Source organism: Mustela putorius, unplaced genomic scaffold (genome assembly GCF_011764305.1).
Source record: "Mustela putorius furo isolate JIRA1106 unplaced genomic scaffold, ASM1176430v1.1 tig00000224_pilon_pilon_pilon, whole genome shotgun sequence".
NCBI classification, from domain to species: Eukaryota; Metazoa; Chordata; class Mammalia; order Carnivora; family Mustelidae; genus Mustela; species Mustela putorius.
The window spans coordinates 7,972,049-7,985,812 of NW_025421321.1; positions in this window are offsets into that span (position 1 = coordinate 7,972,049).

Here is a 13,764-nt window from a genome sequence, read left to right on the forward strand (position 1 = left end):
AAGCAAGAGCTCAGTATGTGTGAAGGAGTACCAAATTTTCCAGCAATGGGAGTCACAGAGGCTCAACATCTCCTTGTCGGTGGGACTCAAAGACGAGGAACTAGGGAAAGCAGGCATGGCTCAGAAGAAGCTTGGGACTTCGTTAGTTGGTCAAGTGAATCAGAAAGGGCAAAGACAGAAGAGTAAATCAGTCTGCTCAGGGAAAGTAAGAGTCAAAAAGGAGGGGAAAATTCCCCTCCAAAGACCAGGGATTATCATCACAGCACCTCAGGGGCCAAGAACCTTCAAAAACCTTGCATGAATGGGTTTGACAGCCAATGTCCGTACAACTTCTTTCTAAATCCTAAGTCTCTATTTTTATTGGGCACTTGGGATAGATGACAGGTCACAAGAGGTCAGTGGCTGAATGCCTTCACAAAGCCCTCTCTCCAAAATTCTCGACATCCGGGAGGAGGGGTCTATGGAGGCCCAGGGTGGCCCAGAGACTTCAGAGAGGTAAAAATTCCAGGGGTGGGGGGCATCCAGCTTTTCTGAGTTTTATCTCTAGGAATTCTATAAGATCCTCATGGTGAGTATCAGAGAGAAATCCCCTCATGTTTCCTGCAGGGGGAGGAAAAAAGGAACCTGGCCTGACTTCAGGAGAAATTTTATGTGCTGGGGTTTTAATCAGAGCCTAAATGACCGGAGGAAAGGAAAATACCCAAAGTTAGTTGGTGGTAGCTGTCCACACGAGGGAAGGGAAATACCCAACTCCAGCCTCCTCTAGCCATCCTGTCCCGCCTAATGGAGTTTGGCATAGAGGGAAAGGAGAAGCGCCTGTGACGATCACAGTTCAGTGGTACATACTCATTTAAAGACTGAGACCCACCTGAAGGACTATGTGCCCTCACCCCCCACTTACCACCACATGAATAGGCCTATTCACTACAGTTCCTTTTACCTAGTACAGCATGTCCACATTTCAACCAAAAATCACAAGGTGTACCAAAAGGCAAAAAATACATTTTGAAGAAATGGAACAAACGTCAAAACCAGATTCAGATATGATAGGAATCTTGGAATTACCAAACAAGAATTTTTTTAAACTATAATTAATACATAGAAGGTTTTAATAAAAAAAAAAAATAAAAACTAGAAAGCACATAAGAACAGGTAGATAATGTAAGCAAGATGGAAATTCTAAGAAGGAATGAAAAGGAAAAACAAAAGATAAAAAGCACTGGGACAGAGTAAAGACTACTTTGGGGTGGGCTTATGAGTAGAGTGGACATATCTAAACAAAATTCTTCACCTGAGTATATGGCAATAGAAAAGGAGAGACAAAAAAGAAATGAAATTTAAAAGAAGAAGAAGAAGAAGAATAGAATAGAATATTCAAGAATACCAGGACAACTACAAAGGTTATGACATATGCATAATAGGAATACCAGGAAGGGAAGAAAGAAAGGAACTCAGTGGACCCCAGAACAACATGTGTTTGAACTGTGTGGACCCACTTCCAGATAATTTTTTTCTTTTGATAAGTACAGTACTATAATCGTATTTTCTCTCCCTTGTGATTTTTTTCTAGATAACTTTATTGTAAGAATACATACAGTATGCAATGAAACAGTATGCAATGTAACATACAAAATATGTGTTAACTGATGGTTTATGTTATCAGTAAGGCCTCCAGTCAATGGGAGGCTATTAGGAGTTAAGTTTTTGGGAAGTCAAAAATTATACATAGATTTTCAACTGCACGGAATGGGGAGTCAGTGCCCCTAGCTCCAACATTGTTGAAGAATCAATTATAGAAACAATATTAAAGAAATGATGACTAAGAATTTCCCCAAATTAATGTCAGACACAAAACCACAGATCTAGGATGTTCAGAGAACACTAAGCAGGATAATTTTTTTTAATTACACCTATCTATATCATATTGAAACTTCAAAAAATTAAAGATGAAGAAAAAAATCTGGGCTGAAGTCAGTGGACTAAAACACTTTTCCTATAGAGGAACAAAAATAAGAATTTCTTCTCAGAAATAATTCAACTAAATAGAGAGTAGCTTGAAATAAAATATTGAGAAGAAAATTACCAACCCAGAATCCTGTGCTCTGAGAAATCATTCTTCAAAGTGTAGGAGAAATAAAGACTTCCTCAACAATCAAAAATTGAAAAAAAAAAAAATTGTTGCCAGTAGACCTGTCTTGCAAAGTAAGGTAAGAAATACTTCAGAGAATAAAAAAATAATTAAGGAAAGAACATGGATCTACATGAAGAAAGAATGGACATCAGATGATGAGTAAGTCAGGGTAAAATACAACATTTTATTTTTCATAATTGATATAAAAATAACAATTTGTTCAAAATAATAATATCAGGGCACCTGGGTGGCTTAGTCAGTTAAGCATCCAACTCTAGATTTAAGCTCAGGTCATGATCTCAGGATTGTGAGATCGGGCCGCCATCTGGCTCCATGCTCAGCAGAGAGTCTGCTGGAGATTCTTTCTCTCCTTCTCCCTCTGCAACCTCTCCCCACTCCTGCTCACTCTCTCTCTTTCTCTAAAATAAATGAATACAGCTTTAAAAAATAATAATAGCAATAATGCATTCAATTATCTTTGCATATATATTTATATATATACATATACAAAAGTATACATATATGCTTATATGTAAGTGAAAGAATGACAGCAATGACATAAAGGGAAGGAAAGAAGAATTTGGAATATTTTGTTATTATAAGGCATTTGCACTACCATGAAACAGTATGAAAAGTGAAACACCATGAAAAGTGGACTTGGATTGGTCATAAATGTATATTGCAAACTCTAGGGCAACCACTAAAAATACTAAAAAAAAAAAAAAAAAAGTACAATCAATATTCTAAGAAAGCAAAGAAAATGGAATAATACATAATGTTTAATTAAAACCACAAGACAAGTGTGGAAGATAAAAATAAGAATAAGAACAGGGTAACTAGTAGAAAACAGTAATAATTGTGGTTGATATTATTCCAATTATATCAATATTCACTTTACGTAAATATACTAATTGAAAGACAAAGATTGTCCAAGTGGATCAAAAAATAATATCCAACCATATATTATCAACACAAAACCCACTTTAAATATAAAGAAGCATATGGATTAAAAGTAGAGGCACGGAGAAAGATATACCATGCTAACACTAATCAACAGAAAGCAAGAGTGACTATTAATTTCAGACAGAGCAGTTTTCAGAACAAGAAAAGTTGCCATATATATATATATATATATATATACACACACACACACACACACACACACACATAGAGAGAGAGAGAGATGTATGTGTGTGTATATATACATATATATATATTTACATATTCCAAGAAGATATAACGTTCTTTAATGTGTATATTAACAGCAGAACACCGAAATACATGAGGCAAAAACTGAAAAGAAAAATTGAAAAACTAAAGAGAATTCCAAGTAGCAATAGACAAATTCAGTATTATACTTGGACAACATCTACCTATGAGAAATTGACATACCCAGGGCAGAAAAATCAGTAAGAATGTTGTTGAACTCAAAAGCATCATCGATAAATTAGATATAATTGATATCTATAGATTATGTCATCCAACAAGAGCAGAATATGCTCTTTAAGCTTATATGAATCATTCACCAAGATAGACCACATTCTAGACCATAAAACACATCTTCAAAGACTAGAAATCATAAAACATCAGATCTCAGACCATGATAGAATTAAACTAAAAATCAATAATAGAAAGGTAGCTGTAAACCCCTCAAATATTTGGAGATTAAATAATACAGTTCTATATAACACATGGGTCAAAAATTAAATCTCAAGAGATATTTCAAATTTTTTGAACTAAATGAAAATGAAAATACAAGTTATCAAAATGTGTGGGATGCAACAAATGTAGTGTGCAGAGGAAAATGTATAGCACTGAGTGCATATACTAGAAAAGAAGATATAAAATCAATAAGTTTCCATCTTATGAAACTAGAAAAAGACAAATTAAATCCAAAGTAGCAGGGGTCACCTGGGTGGCCCAGTGGGTTAAGTATCTGCTTTAGGCTCAGGTCATGATCCCAGAGTCTTGGGTTTGAGCCTCACCTCCGGTGCCCTGCTCAGCAGGGAGTCTGCTTCTCCCCCTCCTCCTTGTTCCTGCTCTGTCTTGCTATCTCTGTCCTTCTTTCTCCAATAAATAAATAAAATCTTTAGAATAAATATATATATATATGTTATAAATATATGTGTATATATATAATATATATGTCTTATATATTATATATAACTTCTTAAGTCATTCTATGAGACCAGCACCAGAAAAAAGACAACAACAGAAAAGGAAACCACAGACCAATTTCTCTCACAAACTTAGTTGTCAAATTCCTCAACAAAATATTAGCAAATCAAATCCAACAATGAATAAAAAGAATCATACACCATGACCAAGTGGGATTTAGCTCAGTTATGCACAGCTGGCTCAACATCTAAAAATCAATGACTATAGTCCATCACATCAAGAAGCTAAGGGAGAAAGATCACATGATGCTATCCAAAGATGCATAAAAAGTATTTTAAAAAACTGGGAGAAGGGGGTGGGGTTATGGACATTTTGGAGGGCATGTGCTTTGATGAGTGCTGTGAAGTGTGTAAACCTGGCGATTCACAGACCTGTACCCCTGGGGATAAAAATATATGTTTATAAAAAATAAAAAATTTTTAAAAACAACCAACAACAACAACAAAAAAAAAAACCCAACATCCATTCGTGATAAAAACTCAGCAAACTAGGAACAGAAGGAATTTTCTTCACACAAAACACTACAGCTAATGTCAAACTTAATGGTAAGAAACTAGAAGCTTTTCCACTGAGATCAAGGACAACTCAAGGATGTCCCCTCTTACCCCTACTTTTCAACATTGTACTGGGAGTCTTAGCTAATGCAATAAAACATGGAAAGGAAATATAATGTCTATTGATTGGGCAGGAAGAAATAAAACTCTTTGATCCCAGGCAACATGGTAACCCATATAGAAAATCTGAAAGATTTGAAAAAAACCTCCCGGAACTAATATGTGACTATAGCAATGTGCAAGGTACAAGATTAATACATAAAGTCAATTGCTTTCCTATATGTGAAGCAATTAATAAAAGGAATTTGAAATAAATGCATATTATCATTTGCATTAGCACTAAAAAACACAAAATATTTAGGTATAAATCTAATAAAATGACAAGATATATGTGAAAAAACTATAAAATTCTGATGAACAATGTCAAAAAAGAAATAAATAAATGGGAAATATTTCATATTCCTGGTTGGGAAGATTTAATATTGCCAAGATGTTGATTCTTCCTAACTTTATAGATTCATTGCAAAACTAATCAAAATCCTAGCAGGCTGGGATGCCTGGGTAACTCAGTCATTTGGGCATCCAACTCTTGATTTCAGGTCAGGTCATGATCTTGGGGTAGTAGGATGGGCTCTGCACTCAACATAAAGTCTGCTTGAGATTCTCTCTTTACCTGTCTCTCTGCCCCCTCCCCCTCACACTCTAATTAAATAAGTAAATAAATAAATAAAATATATTTTTTTAAATCCCAGCAAGTTACTGTGCATACTGACAAACTGATTCTAAATTTTATATGGAGAGGCAAAATACCCAGAAGAGTAAGCACACTATTCAAGGAGAAAAACAATGGTGGAGGACTGACCATACCTGATTTCAAGACTTAACTATAATCAAGACTTACTATAATCAAGGTAGTATGGTATTAGAGAAATAATAGACAGTAATAATTAATAGAACAGAATACAGTGCCCAGAAATTGACCCACATAAATATAATGAATTGGTCTTAGACAAAGTAGCAAAAGCAATACAATGGAGCAAACATAGTATTTTCAACAAATAATACTGGAACAACTGGATGTTCACACTGGATGTTCGCAACACATGCAAAAAATGAATCTAGACACTAACTTTACATCTTTCACAAAAATGGATCATATACCTTTGTGTAATATGTAAAACTATAAAATTCCTAGAAGATTATATGGGAGAAAATTTAAGTGACCTTGGGTGTGATGATGATTTTTAAATTCAATACAAGTGCAAACCATATAAGTAAAAAAAAAAAAAAAAAAAGTGATAAGCTAGAACTCATTAAAATTAAAAACTGCTGTTCTGTAAAAGCCAATGTCAAGAGAATAAGAAGACAAACCACAGACTGGGAGAAAATATTTGCAAAGGACTCATCCAAAATATACTTCGAACTCTTAAAACTCAACAATAAGAAAATGAACAACTCAATTAAAAATGGGCAAAAGACCTGAACAGACACTTCATCAAAGAAGATATACAGATGGCAAGTAAGCATATGAAAAGACATTCAACATCATATGTCATCATTGAATTGCAAATTGAAACAACAATGAGATACCACTACACACCTATTAGTACGGCCCAAATCCAAAACTCTGACAACACCAAATGCTAGAGAGGATGTGGAGCAACAGGAACTCTCATTCATTGCTGGTGGGAATGCAAACTTGTACAGCCACTTTGGAAGACAGTTTGGCAGTTCCTTACAAAACTAAACATACTCTTAGCATATGATCGAGCAATCACAGTCCTTGGTATTTACCCAAAGGAATTGAGAACTTATGTCCATGCAAAAACCTGCACACAATGTTTATAGCAGCTTTATTCATAATTGCCAAAAGTTGGAAGCAACCAAGATGTCCTTCAGTGAGTGAATGAATAATCTGTAGTACATACAGACAATGGAATATTATTCAGTGCTAAAAAGAAATGAGCTATCAAGTCATGTAAAGATATGGAGAAAAATTAAATGCATATTACTAACTGAAAGAAGCCAATTCGAAAAGGCTACATACAGTGTGATTTTAATTATCTGACATTCTGGAAAAGGCAAAACTATGGAGACCATAAAATACATCAAATTGCCAAGGACTTACTCGTCCTTGGATCGAGGGAGGGGAGAACAGGCAGGACACGGAAGATTTTTAGGGCAGTGAAACTACTCTCCGTGATACTGTAATGGTGGATACACATCACTACACATTTGTTTGCATCCATAGAATGTACAAGCACCAAAAATGAACTCTAATGTAAATTCTGGACTTTGGGTGATAGTGATATCCATTGTTACAAATGTATCTCTTTGGGGCAGGATATTGATAAATGTGTGAGTGTGTGTGAACAGGGTTCTACAAAATACCTGTACTTTCCACTCACTTTTTCTGTGAACCTAAAACTGCTCTAAAAATAAGCATTGTTAATTTAAATTAAAAAAGCAAAGGCAGTTCTGGGAAAACTGGGATGAGTTTGCATCCAGATGAGTGCGATAGTATGATGAATCTCATAAGCATATTGTTGACTGAAAGAAGTGAGATACAGAACAGAACATTCTGTATGATCCATTAATATAATGTTCTTAAAGCAAGGAAAGTTAAATTACTGTGGTTAGAGATACATACAAACTATAAAGAAAAACAAGGAAGATTACCTAGAAAGGAGTAGTTAGTTACCCTTTCCTTGGGTGGGCCTGAGGTTGGGACTGGAGTTGGGAAACGTTCTCTTTTAAGCCTGGGATGGTGTTTTCACAGTATTAGCAGCTTAATCATACATGAAGATGTACTTGTGATTCTTTCTTTTTTTTTTTTTTTTCTGTATTTGGCTTGTATTTCCCAATTTTGAAAGATCAAAACAAAAGAGAGAGGGAAGAAAGTAGCATTATACTTTAGAGAACAGAGCTCAGCCCCTTTTCCTTCTCTATTCTAGAAGGCCATCTATCAGAGCAGAAACTACAAAGATTTTTGAGTTGGAATACCTGGTTCAAATACTGGTTTTGCCATTTTCGTTTTCATTTTTGTTTTGTTCTCTGTAACCTTGGAAAAAATGTTTAGTGGATCGGAGACTATTTATTCCTTTAAAAGATGAAGAATAACAATATTGACTCCATTTTATTGAAAATATAACTACACTGTGTGCTTGCTGCTTTACTTAAATCCTGGCATCATCTAACATGGAGACAATAATATTTATTTCTCAAAGCTGTTGGGAGGGTTGAAATAGATAGCAAGCGTGAAGTGCCCGGCAGAGCGACCTACATCTGTGAGATATTCAGTTAAGTTTCCAGTACCTTCTCTCTTTCCCCACCCTTACAATTTTAGGACTGTGCACTGCAAAATGATAACATAAAGGATATCATTTGGTCAAAAAACACCTAAATAATTTTTCCTCTGGTAGGATTTCCCACCAGAAACATTCCTGAGACCAACTATGGCCCTCACATGAAGAATATATGCTTCATTTTGCACATTTAAAATTTGCCCTTCAAAACTTTTCCTACCACTCTCAGGACATGAGTGCTCCATGGAGTATGATTTGAGAAATGCTCCTAAACTTTCACCTCCCTGATTATCTGGATATTCCCCCCGACATGGAAATTAACAAGTATGGCACCATCTCTCCATGAGACCTATAAGAGAGCTTCAGGGCACATGGGTGGTTCAGTGGGTTAAAGCCTTTGCCTCTGGCTCAGGTCATGATCTCAGGGTCCTGGGATTGAGCCCCACATCGGGCTCTCTGCTTGGAGGGGAGCCTGCTCCCCCCCGCTTCCTGCTTCTCTGCCTACTTGTGATCTCTGTCAAATAAATAAATAAAATCTAAAAAAAAAAAAAAGAAGAAGATCTTCTGTATCCTCCTTGTTGAAATGAAAACCCAACGGTGCACCTCGTAACAAGGCTGGCGAAAATTCGTGTTTCTCAGCAAACAACACCACACTTGAGTTTTTTTTTGGTTGCTTTCTTAGAACCTAAAATTATACGCCAAGGGTAATAGACTGAGAAATGAACCGGTTCTTAACCTATAAATAGAAAATGATATGTCAGTGGCTTAATTTGTAAACAGGTTCTTAAAACCGGATGCCCACCAGAATGACCTGTGGAGTCCTAAGCTTATGGACCCTTGAGGAACTCCCCCTCTGGTTGTTCCAACACAGCAGGTCTGTGTAGTTTTAGTTTGCGTTTATGTTCCATGGGCCTAGGCCACAGAGCTATGGCTCTCCAATGGAGTACTACTTCACTGATAACAAAGACAGAAAATTAAATGTTTCCAAGCACTGCCTTTGTATTCTTGATTTAAAGTGTAATTTTGTAAGGAAATTGGAAATACTCTAATACATAAGAATAGGCAATTTTTTAAAACAAAAATAAGGCACATCTTAGGATGAATAGCATGTGGCTCATTCAAACTCATGCTGTGGAAAGAATTCAGAGACCCAGCAGCCTATATGACAGTCCTCAACTCCAGGTCATTTCTACTCCCCTCTGAGACCCTTGGATCCACTTGTCCAGGCAAGGTCACAGGTAAATATTCCCTGCTCCCCTGGGTGATCTGGGGAACTCTGCACCTTCTCATAGTCCCAGGAGACCTGTAGAAGTTGAAAAAGGGAGATTAGGGCAGGCCTACCTGGGCCTCTTGGTCCTGTACCTCTTCCTCCATCCCCCTAGTTCCAGAAAAGCCAGTGGAAGGTCTTCCCTCGTCCCATTCCGACATTCCTCAGTCTCTGACATGGTAAAACTAAGATGGAGTCCACCCAGTTCTCCCTCTTTGTGTGGATTTTCGTCATAGATTTGAGCCTCCAGATGAGCAACAGCCTTTGCTTCTAGGCTGCTCCCTCAAGCCAGGAGCTTCAGAGATCAGCTTGAACACTAGACAGCCATAAGGAATCATAAGACAAAGGGAAGAATAAGACAATCATTCTATGACCAGATACTGGACTTATTAAAATTAAAAAAAAAAAAAAATCTTTGGGGCACCTGGTTGGTTCAGTGGATTAAATCCTCTGCCTTTGGCTCAAGTCATGATCCCAGGGTCCTGAGATCGAGCCCTGCGCCAGGCTCTCCGCTCGGTGGGGAACCTGCTTCCTCCTCTCTTTCTGCCTGCCTCTCTGCCTACTTGTGATCTCCCTCTGTCAAATAAAGAAATAAAATCTCAAAAAAAAAATTTTTTTTTAAATCTTTGAATGGTAACTGGACCGTCTGCCTACCTGCTCCCTTTCTCACACTCTTAGAAGCTGCCTTCTTTTCTTCACCATCACTTGGGATACCCCAGCATGGGGGGAGAGGTGACCTGCAGGGACCAGTGGTGGAGGGGAATGACCTGCCCAGAAGGGCTAGGGAGCTGGCCTCATTCTGCAATTCAGGCCACAGGAGGGGACTGGCCAGAGATGGCACAGCACAGGGGACAAGAGGGGTCACCCAGTTCCTGTGGGCAGAAACAGAATCCCAGCTCCTGCAGAACCCCACCTCTAGGCACACAGAACGAATGCCTGAGGCAAAGACCATTATTCATCCTACTCAACACCTGCTTCTAAGTCCAAATATTTTTTGCCCTCAGCTACTGATCTTCCTTTCCAGCCCTGGACAAACTCATTGTTTTCCTCTTCTTTGTCCCTTCCAGCTGTCCACCAGCTCTCAAACATATACATGGCTTCACTATCATACAACACTCAGAATACACCTGAACACTCTAGGCTATAAAATCATCACACTTTATACCTGGGATACTCAAGGGACAGCAAGACCCTACTCCTTTGTTTTGTCAGTGATGGCCAGAGAGAGGTCGTCTGACTTCTCCAGGGTTACCCAACAGTATGGAAACTAGAAATCAGCTCTAATGTTATGGCTCTTCAGTCATCCTGGATTGTATCCACAGAAGACAAATTCATTTTAACATTAAGCAACTCACCGAATGCCAAATCTGCACACACACACACACACACACACACACACACTGCTTTGTAGAACCATACATGCATGCTTGTGATTATCTGCCTTTCAAAAAAAAAAATGTACTTTCTCTTGCTTACCCTCTGCAACTGCGTTAGCTCAGATAACTAAAAGTTGACTCTGTATCTGCATTTTTTCAAAGCGCTCCTTTTTAGAAGCAATGCCCATTTTGAAACAAGCCTACACATATGTGAAAAATGTCATGCTTTATATCATGTGGTGCCTCTGGGCATTTTGTCAAATTATTTCCATTTTTCTACTTCGGGTCCTAATGATCCTAGACACTCACTATGCAAGGCAGGGAAATAGTTCCCTGCATCCCTCCCCTTAACTGTTCACCATGGCAAGTAGGAAAGGGCTCTGCTCAGACGCACCACAATCATCCTTGTCCTCTATTCATATTTGTGACTATGTTTTTGCCATTACCCATGTCTCTCTAAGTGCCCCGATAATCTGCAGCCTGTCTTCTCTCCTTTGGAATAATCTCTGTGCTTTATAACCACACTGCCAACTTCGTGCTTTTGTTTTGCTGTTCCCACTGCTACTTTGTTATCTGTATATTTGTATCCCTGGTTGAGAGCAACTAGCTGTAAATAGAATCCATCCCTTAGGCACTTTGCCCCATGGAAACAACAGCAGGACCCCCTACCGCCAGTCTCATGCAAGGCCTCCATTTAAAAAGGCATAGCCATGATTCCAAAGGGACAGGTACATATGTACGCATACCAGGACCAATCTGGCCACGAGAGGGATGCAGACGTTATTTTTCTTTTTTCTTTCTTTCTTTTTTTTTTTTTTAAGACTTTATTTATTTATTTGACAGACAGAGATCACAAGCAGGCAGAGAGAGAGGAGGGGAAGCAGGCTCCCCCTGAGCAGAGAGCCAGGCGCAGGGCCCGATCCCAGGACCCCAGGATCACATCCCAAGTGGAAGGCAGAGGCCCCAACCCACTGAGCCATCCAGGTGCCCCTATTTTTCTTTTTAATTCTACCCTTCTCTTAATCTATTTGCGTATTCTACAGATCTTTCAGCCAGGACAAAGATCACTTCAAACCAGCTGCAGTGAGCCTCACAAGAACTGGGGAAGCCAGCAGGATCTGGTTTACAAATCTTCATTATCCAGGCATATGCTCAGAACCTCTGCTAATCGCCAGCCCCGGGTCTCGGGTTGGCGTTAAAACCACTTCCGGTTCATTGAGCTGGCTGCCCCCTCCAACGGAGGGGTCTTTCTTTAGGATTGATTAGAGTGTCCACAAAAGAGTTCCCTTAATGAAATATTTTTATTTTCTCAGGGAAATGAAAGCATTAAAAAAAAAAAAACAAAAAACAAAAAACAAAAAAACCCAGATGGAATATTTTAGTAATGGGACAGTCCAAAAACCTTCTTTATTTCCAAAATCCTAAAAGATGACTTATTAGGAAACTAATAAAATACATCGGTGTACTGAGATTGGAGAATATGTTGTAGGTGAAACAGAAAGGATAATGCAAATTCCTGAGGAAAAAATAATGAGGAGTTTGCTAACCTGGAGGCAGTAACATTCTATGATGTTTGCTTATGCTCTCAGATCCTGCACAAAGATCTAAGACAGCTGCCCACAAGATACCATTTCAGGATCCTGGAGGTCCCTATGGCTGGCGAGTGAAGGACGGAGGAATTTTCTCCCAGCCATTGTTAGACGTCTGAGATGTTACTCTTAGAGATTAACTTTTTTAAATTTGAAGATTTATGCTCTTATTACATGCCAGTGCCCCCAAGGGGAAGTAATATACTGAGCCACTCTTGCTCATTTATACCTCAGAGTGAAGGATTTGTCAAAGCCTTTCTTATGAGTAAATTCTGATAGAGTGGGGGAGGTGCTGGGAGAATTTAGACCATGTTGGTTTAGGCAGGTAGGAAGGTGCCTGCAATCATGGAAGGCAGGAGGCCACATGGGAAGAGAAAAACTAGCTATTGAATTCTGACTTGGTATAGTCCTGTTTGCTAAGTCCAGAATTGTGGGCTTCCCTGTCAGTGGCAGTGTCCTAGAAGAGGCTGAACAAGTACTTAACTGGTAGGAATGCTCTTGATAGGACTTCAGTATCACGTGTGAGGCTGGATTCTATCCATGAAATGAATCATTAATTTAGCAAGCATTTACTGTATACCTTCTGCCAGATGCTGTGATATGATGCGTATGGCATTGTCATGTCTTCAGATAGCCGTCTGTGGCAACAGGTGAATCCCACCTCCCTGTTTGCCGGCCTAATACATCTTCTTCACGAAGACTACAAAGTATAATACCACTTTTACTTGAGCAACAATGTTAACTGAAGGCATTGCCCAAAGTATTCAAAAGAAGCTCATTAAGGGGCCCATGATGTGTCTAACCCAAAAGAGCAGCTCATCATTTCTTCGGAGAATGGCCTGAGCACAGAGTCTATAGGGTCCTGTGTAATGTGATCTGGTTAGTGACATGCAACATATAACTAATCACAGAATTTTTGTACCTTAGATGATCAGAGCACCCTGCTAAACAGAACTCCATGTCTGAAGGACTATTTAAATAAAAATTGGCTGAACGAGAAAACCAAATAGTCACTAGAAGTAAGCTGCTTTTTAAAAAGTAACAGATTCAAGAGAAAAATCAAAGTCAAATCCAGCTTCTTTCATTTTTTGTTTACAACACCACTGAGGGGTTTCTAAATCACCAGTGTTTTTCTCTGTCTCTTAGAGCCCACCCATGGTGGAGTAGGAGATGTGAGCGCAACTCAAGCCAAAGACAGGTTTGGTCTGAGTGGAACCAATGAATTGCACTTGCCTTTCTATTTATTTTTTTTTTAAAAACAATTTTTCATTTTCCCATCCTAGTGTTTGAAGTCAGAAATTTCTAGAAGTTATATTTTCTTCTTCTGTGGGATCTGAATCTGGCCATATGAGTCAGACAGCCTC